Genomic DNA, 1,271 nt, shown 5'->3' with positions numbered 1-1,271 from the left:
GGTCAGGCGACCGTGGCTGTGGTGGAGATACAGAGCACCACGGATCACTGCCACTAAGGTAGTCTAATTGTGCTCCGAACAAACGAAGAACGGAAAAGGTCTTCGCCACGTTCCGCTCCGCTATCTATCCCTTCGAAACGAGTTCAGTCTGACATTCTCACAACTCTCATCCTTCCGTGTCCTCCTGAGTCCCTTTATCCATACGGGGAACTCTCTTCTCCAAGAGTTCGATGTTATCCTGCTCCCCGATCGGTAAGAAAATGGCGTGGCACTCCTCTTCAACGAGGGTTCCACCGGATCGGCTAACACGAAACTAAGCTTTCACGCCGTCAACGGCTGGCAAGTTGGGTCGGATGGGTTTTAGCACTCACTGACCTCGACCACACACGTCACTTAGTCCGGAGAGTTCACCGACAACACCGAAAACCTCACGCGTCAAAGACTAACACACTCCCTGGTCACGATTCTTCCTGGTCAAACAAGAAGAACGATTCCATTCACAGGGATAGTGGACTTGAGGGACGAACGTCGGTCCTTCTCGCGCTTTACACAAAAATCTTCCCCCTTTTCATCTTAATTAAAAGGATCTCCCCATATCTTTTCTGAAGAAAGAAAGAACTCTCCATACTCTTTTCAAGAAAAAAAGGAACTCTCTATATCCCTTTCAAGAGAAAAAGGAACTTGCCTATATATCTTTCAAGAAAAAAAAAGGAACTCTCTTATATCTCTTTCAAAAAAAAAGGAACTCTCCCTATATCTTTTTTCAAGAAAAAAAGAACTCTATCTATTCTCCTTTCCTCACGGGGGTCCATTGGTCGCCCCTGGAGGGTGCCCTCCCCCTTCTCTCTTGGCTGCGCTTCCTTTGTCCCACTGGTCTAGCCCCGGTCACGACCGTCACTGGTCACTTTGGGCCTTGGGCCCGCACACGGACTACACTGGGCACCGGGCCCGTGCACTGATCACTCTGAGACTCATAGATAAGGCGAGTTAGCTCACACACACACACTCGACCTAGATCCCCTAGGTTCTCTGCTTGGCTAGTTCGTGTTACTACTACGCCTATTGGGTCTCTAATTGATATCTCTGACGTGTTTAAGCGACTAGAAATATGGGGCAGAGTTGAAAACTCTGACATCCTGTCAGGATTTTACAATCCTGCCCTGATCGTCATCAAATAGTGCCTTATTTTTAAGAATGACGATCGCTGTGAGAACGCACCGATGCCAGAACGACCAGATCATATCGAGATAAGCAAACCAAGGGGCAATCTA

The sequence above is a fragment of the Cystoisospora suis genome (genome assembly GCF_002600585.1).
Source record: "Cystoisospora suis strain Wien I chromosome Unknown contig_5045, whole genome shotgun sequence".
In the NCBI taxonomy this organism is placed as follows: Eukaryota; Apicomplexa; class Conoidasida; order Eucoccidiorida; family Sarcocystidae; genus Cystoisospora; species Cystoisospora suis.
This window is presented reverse-complemented; position numbering follows the sequence as displayed.